Raw genomic sequence first — 6,968 nt, forward strand, 5'->3', positions numbered from 1 at the left:
ATCACTCACGTCCGCAAGTGCTGTTAGATGTAAGCCAGGACCCTGGGAGCCTCCACCCGCCCCCACTCTGACCCTGGGGTGTACAGTCAGCGCTGGGGCTCCCACTGGCCAGGCCGACCTGCCGAAGGCACGTCCAGAGCTGATGCGTGCAAACAGGGCAGGGAGGCCAGGGGCCGGGATGGGGCACAGCACAGAAGGCAGCCCAGTGTGGCTGACAAGTAGAAGCTTGTCTATGTCGTTTGAATTTTAGGAGCGTGGAGAATTCTACCTCCTCAAAGAATTTTATCTATCTCGGGTGAGCACTTAACCCCCATTAGAGTCACTGTTGTCATCTTTATCCAGCCAAAGCCACAGACCACTGCAGTACAAATGCGAGGTGTCATCAGTCATATAAATTCAATCAGGTTTTCAGTCCTACAAAATTTCCGTCCTTCCGTTTGCTGTAAGGGAGGACTGAAGAGAATGGGGATCACACTGAGGGCCCTCAGGCTGATGGACGCGCAGATCATATCAACATATCGACAAAGAAAAACAAAAACAAAAGCCAGCAGATAGCCCCTTAACTGCTCTGAAAATGTGAGGTCTAACTATTAAGTTCTGAAAGCTTCCCAAATATTCCCAAGTTCATGAACTTGGGAACTGATTTTCACTTTCCCTCTCTCTTCCTTGATATAAAGTCAAATCTCTGAAGGTAAAATAAACGTCAACATGGGGGGGAGAGGCTCCATCGGACACAGGATGGCCCCCTCTAATGACGGTACTTGTCAGAAAACACACCCTTTTCGTACTTATTCCTCCAAACGGCCTCCATGAAGTTGTGGAGAAAAATTCTACCGAAAAATCATCCTTTACAAAACATTTAAATTATGTATTATATTGAAGCGAAGTAAACTACAAAACACACAACCTCAAAATTCTAAAACAGATGAAGGTACCGTGCAGCTGCAAAGTCAAGGAGTAGAGGGAATGTCAGCATCCAGTCGGACGCCAGACGTCAAAGTGAACTGGGGATAATCCAGTCTAATCGTTCACGAGAGAGCACTCGCCTAGTTTCCCCACAGTGCTTATCATACCACATAGGAAAAGGTAGATTAATTCGTGCTGTGGACTCCCGCTAGGTATTTATTTACCAATTCCATTTACGGAGCACTTCCTATGTCATGCTAAGACCCTCACGATCACATCGAAGCCTGCACAAAACCCCAGAGTGGGCACTGCGGTTACTCCCCTTCAGCAAAGGAAAGTGAGCTTGGAGACGCAGCAACTCGCCCAGGGTGGGAGCAGAGATCTGAACCCAAGTCTACAGCTGGAAACCGCGGGCACCGAACTGCGGGCCCTTCCCCAACGTCCGCGCACTCGGACCAGGCAGCCAAGGCCCCTGAGGACCCCTCCACTAGTCTCACCGAGACCCCGAGCCGTCTTAACACACGCTGTCCTTACGGGACAGCTAAGGGCTAATGACAGGAGGTCCCATCGACCCAACGAACTGTTTTACATCTTACACCTGGCACTTTCTGCCTTTCTTGGAGGTTTGTTTTATAATTTATAATGCAGTATGAGTTGTAAATTTTAATTTATACACACACATACACACACACAACCACTAATAAAACTGCATTTTAAAGTGCTCATCACACTGCTTCCCCTCAGAGTAGCCACACACATCCCGCCCGCCTTCTGAGTCGTGCCTGGCTCCAGGTGCAGAATTGCCCGTGAAGCTTCTTTATGAACACGGATGCCCACACCTCCCTCACTACCCTGAACCTGAAGGCCTGGGCGTGTGACCGGTGCTGCACCTGTGATTATACACTCTACGGGCGAGTCTGATGCACACGGCCGGGTTGAACACACCTGTCTTTAACTGAAGAGGACTGACTCGACAGTTTGATAAGATCACCTAGAGTTCACCGAAACCACTGTCATCTTTCTAGATCTTGCTTACCGACTTGCTGGGCGAGAGCTGCCTGAGGTTAACCCCGCTCAGGACGTCCTCGCTCTACACCACGTCCTCGCTCTGCACCACGTCACCTTCCACTGACCGGGGCTGGTCACGTGGGTGATAACATTCCAGCCCCTGGACCCTCCAGGGGAAGAATTACCATCACCCGAGGGCGCCCCTGTATTTTTCCTTTGGTTCCGAATCTCCCCCTTTTACTGCGGTTTCAGCTAAAGAACTTGGGGCAATCACAGTGATTAGTGAGTAAATATATCGGGAGCAAAAATTTCAGCAATAAAAACCCAAAAAATCCCAAAGGTAGCAATTTTCACAATTTAATTGGAAAGATAACCAAATAAATGGTCTTTCAAACAGACAAAAATTACATAATACCTGGTCCTTTCCACGTGTTGCAACCGAAAAAGCCCTCTAAGATCTTTTCTAGACCTAAGAACACGCAGTCAACTGTGCCCATGACACCACTGCCTACCGACACCTGCCGCTTCCTCCATCCGTCACCACAGGCTTGGCCGTCTTCCCTGCCGCACACTTAAAACTGCATTTGATTAACCAACTCCTGTCCCAACCCTCTGCTTCCTCAGAACCCCGCTGAGGCTGGACCATGGCACCTGGTGACAGACGGGAAGTGAGTCAAGGGCTCGGGTGTACCCTCGCTGCTCTGAAGCGGCACCCCCATGGTCCACTGCCGTGGCAGGGAACTCACAACATGCCGACACGGAATCGTGCACACGTGCATCCCCACCCCTCCAGCTTGGTAACGAACCACCCTCAAGATGGGGCGCAATGGAAAAGAGCTGTTTTCAGGGAAAGCGGCTGTGTGTGGGGACCTGTGGGATTCCAGGTATCTGTGTGTTTAAACCATAGGGTTTTCACTGGAGAAGTCTTGTCTTTGAGGAAGATTTAAGGTAAGAAATTGGGAAAAACAATGACAAATACCTTGGGCTCTCCGAGTCAAGGTGAACGGCATCCCACACACTCATGATGCGAGAACATCCGGGCTCTTTACCACTTCTCACTGCGGGTGGCTGAAACCTGGGACCTCGGCGGTGTGTAACGCCAGACAGACAGACAGACACACATAAGCCAACGGACCACTTACCTTACGAAATGTCTAGTGCTTTAAATACAGGAACATGTGAAAAATACCAGGCCAGGGTGAAGGCCCCGGTGACATCCACAGATGACTCTCAGTGGATGCACTGACAGGGAAGATAAAGAATAAAACCATTTGCTCAGGGCTTTTCCTGTTCTTTGTACTAAAAATCACTGGAAGTACATTTTTATCCTAGGAAACAAGTCTAGGGCAAAAGAGCCATGGTTAAGAAGCTGAGAACTTCTGCCCAACTCTCCCTGACCCCAAAGGCTTCCTTCCTTTCCAGTAGTGGGTCCCCAGCCACCCTAAGTAGGATGCTAGAAATCTGAACACGGTCTGAGCATGCCAAAGTCGGTTTCCCTCCCAACCTTAACCTTAAGTTTCAATTTTTTTTTTTCATTTATGGCACTAAGACCAAGTTCTGTATCTGGAATGAACCATCTGCTCTGTTAGATATGGTCACCACTACAAAAATGGACATGAAAGTATGTACCGAACTTGCATTCTGAAAGCTAACGAAGGTAGGCCGAAAAGGAACTGGAATGCCAGCCTAGAAGAAATTTAGCCTTTGCTATCTCGTCCGTGTATTTCGTTATTGTATTTCCTTATGATAAGACTTAGGCACAGTGACAAACACGACGGTCATTTTTGTGGACCTTAAAGAAATACTGCAGCCTTAATGATGTTTTTTTTTTTACACGTAGCTCTAATATTCATTAAATAAAAGTAAGCCCAGGCTTTGGAGTCCAGTATCAGACAAAATGTGCCACTCACCTACATAAAATGCTCAGACCCTAAGAAAAAAAACGAAAGGAAGTTTTCCTTTCTCACATGTGGAACTGTTAACTTTATGGAGCCAACCTGAACTCTACAGAATCCCACTCAATTCTTTTTAAGTCTTTTGACTCCTGAAAGCCACCTTAATATATACATATGCAAGTTAATTTATAAGAAGAAAAGTTTGAAAACTTCCAACTTCAGCAGTTAACCCACGGCAGCAGAACGCTCCGCTTTGCACAAGCCCCTGCGGTGCCCAGACGAGGACCTGGGGAAGGAAGAACGTGTCACTCCCGTTCCCTGCTGCATCCGAGCAGGTCGAACGAAGCCTGTTAGAGAAAATCAACTCGCACGTCTGCTTTAAACATTACAAACCATTAGCAGTTTGAATCAGAGAAACTGAATATAGTGACCGCTCATGTAACGGCTCAATTGTAAAAATCCAAGTGATCCGTTAAACCTCCGATTTCCACTTCCCAAGATTTTCGAAGCCCACATCGAAGTAACTACCATTTCTCTTTTCACACACTTGACTAATCTTACACTCAGCAGACCTACCAGACCATCACCTGGACCAGGTTGATTGCATAGGAAGATTTTTACTATGTTTACATTTTTCTTAAATTAATTTTAAAAAAGTATAGTAAAGAGTCTGAGGACAAATTATTCAACTGTTTATCATACATAAGACCGCATGACTATAATACAAAGGGGGTTCTTTTCATTTAACGTTACAATATACACAGCAAGTCCGGACCAGATCTTACAATCTGCACACAGGTATTTAACCTTTTCCATGCTGTTTATGTTTACAATGCACAGAAGTCCTGTAACCAAACCGTGTAGTAAAGCACACAAAACTGGACTGTAACATAACACAGTATGCAGAAGCATTGGATTTTATGATTTCCTTTATGTAAATAGCGGTTTAAAAACTGCTTTTGTTTTTTGGTGCTTTTTAAGATGTGGCAACCAGCACAGAAAAAAATGACCTGACCCATATGATATCGTTATCTTATATTCTAAACAGCAGTAAGTACTGAATTCCTTCTGATATTGCTATACTCAAGATGATATCCTTTTATTCACTGTAAACCTTTATGAACTACCAAGTTCCAAAAATCATCCACAGGCTTGACATTTAATTACAAAATAAATATGGATTTCCTGATTAACAACAAAAAAATTTCTGTGGTTTATAAAAACGGGTATTTCCAAGTTTCCATTCACATTCACATACTTGTAAGCCTCTCTTTTGTCACTGTTTACATATAAAAACCTGCTTTTGTTCAGAAAAAAAATGACCTAGTCAGCCACATGGAATCGACCAATCAGGAGCCAAGTGGAGTCTGCTGAGTTGTTCTGACAGGGCTGCGGCAGAGGTAGATCACTGCTTCTTGTCTAGGCTTCTTTTGATCCTGGACAGGTACATTACTCATCTTCACTCTCCCAATTCAACCGCTCAAAAGTATGACACCCTAAAATTGGTCAATTTAAAATGGGAACACAAATTTAGCAACTGCCAGACTGTGTTACATTAAGGCAGCATAATCTCAAAAACGAGGCACCTGTTAAACACCAGCCTGTTCGCTTCGGGTCATGCATGAGAGTTCTGCTTTACTCGTGCTCAGATTTGGACCTGTTGGTGCAACCAAGGTCTTGCTTTCAAGTTTACAAGTAGGTTAATCAGGAATACAAGAATCGACTGCTGGTTCCATAGCTTCTGGATCCAGTGTCCCTTTACCTTCAGAAGCCTGAACACATTTAGAATGTGACAGATGCTGTAATCTGGAATTAGATGTCAATCTATTATGTTCAGTACAGAGATTGCTGTAAATGTATTGGCTATGGATTCAACAACAGTTCCAGTTTTGTTTAAGCAATAGTACAGCCATAATTTTCAACTGACATTTAAAAATGGTCTAGTTACACCTTGTGTCAAAGTGCAGAACTGCTACATTATTGGTTACAGACATCTATGTGCTATAAAAACAGCTTTGGTACAATAAATTATCAAAAAAGAAAATAAATTTTTGTAAAATTCACAGCATAATTGTGAGGCAAAAAAGCAGTCACATAAAATTCTGCATTTTTTAAAAATGTTCAGGATGAACAGAAGACATCTTTGTGCAGAAGAAATGGTGGAGATACCACGTGCCGAGAAAAAGCAAAAGAAAAAGTAAAAAGCAGGAAGGGACACAGCTGTAGCTATTTCCATCAAAGCAAACCACTACTTCTGTGACCTTCAACCAATAAGGAAGTCAACTTTATGACACACGCAAAGTGACCTTGCAATACCTTACAATTAGTGGGTCACAAAAGTCTATTTTAAAAGAAAGGCCTCTTGAATTACCCATTCTCTGTGTGTTCAGCATTAAGGACTGTCTGCAAAAGCATGTCCGAAAGTGATTGCATCTGAAATGGTAGGCTCTTCTAATTTCGAGTCCAAATCCATAAGGCCAAAGGTTATCCCAAAGACCACCACTCAGACCTCCCCAGGACTGGCCACGACTGACCCGTTGATTGCTTCTCAGTGCACCTTGGTTGGGAGACCAGTCACGTTCCTTTACTACCTTCCCGTGGCCTCGCCAACAGGAGACCCACAGGGTCCCACGTAATTGCTGCTTTGCTCCTCAGTAGGTTCAGACAGGAGAGTTCTGATCCCCGCCACTCAGCATGCTTACTGTGCCTTACAAACGCCAATACAACCGTCCCTTCCATACAGCTGAAGGTGATGTTTGTGTGAGCTGGAGGTCCCTCTTCCTTACAGTACTGCATTTCCGTGTGTGTTTAGAGGACTTAAAATCCCACGTTCCCCACCCCCCACCCAAAACAAAACAAAAACAAAAAAAGAAAAAAAGGAAAAAACAAAAAGGAAAAAAACACCCTCATGGGGCCCTTTATGCAAATTATGTGCAGTGCCTTTTTATTTTAAAATTAGTTGGCAAATGACCAAGACCAACATCTGAACATTAACTTTTGTTGAATAGAAAGACAAAAACCCCACTATGACCGGGATGTGGCAAGTTAAAATGGGGGAGGCAATAAGAGGACACCTCTGAGCTATCCGTGAAGATGGGTTTGGACATGGCTCTTTTAAAAACTTCATTGTCCCTTTGCAATCTTTTCAAGTTAAAAAAA

Source organism: Pteropus alecto, unplaced genomic scaffold (assembly GCF_000325575.1).
Source record: "Pteropus alecto unplaced genomic scaffold, ASM32557v1 scaffold97, whole genome shotgun sequence".
Classification (NCBI taxonomy): Eukaryota; Metazoa; Chordata; class Mammalia; order Chiroptera; family Pteropodidae; genus Pteropus; species Pteropus alecto.